Below are 385 nucleotides of genomic sequence, written 5' to 3'. Positions count from 1 at the left end.
TTACTATTTATATTATATATTCCATATTCTATATCCCACATTAATTTTATAAGAATATAAATAAAACATAAAAAACAGACAGAGTTGGAACTCTTTTAAATAATATATATATATACTAGCAGTATAGCAAGGCGTTGCCCGGGATTAAGCTAGGATTATGAAGTGATCAAGTGCTTTATTTCAAATCAAAATAAGTAACATTGACATCAGATTTGCGCTGAATCCGTTGAAATTGGTTGGCTGAAAATGGTTTGCTGGCAATTTGATTGTGAAATCCCATAAGGAATCAGTTTATTGGTTATTTCCACTCATTGACTGCTTTTTTAAAGTTGCATTAGAGATCTGCATAAGAGAATGTTGATCTGAATGTTTGCATTGGGGATCT

Source organism: Octopus bimaculoides, chromosome 6 (genome assembly GCF_001194135.2).
Source record: "Octopus bimaculoides isolate UCB-OBI-ISO-001 chromosome 6, ASM119413v2, whole genome shotgun sequence".
In the NCBI taxonomy this organism is placed as follows: domain Eukaryota; kingdom Metazoa; phylum Mollusca; class Cephalopoda; order Octopoda; family Octopodidae; genus Octopus; species Octopus bimaculoides.
This window is presented reverse-complemented; position numbering follows the sequence as displayed.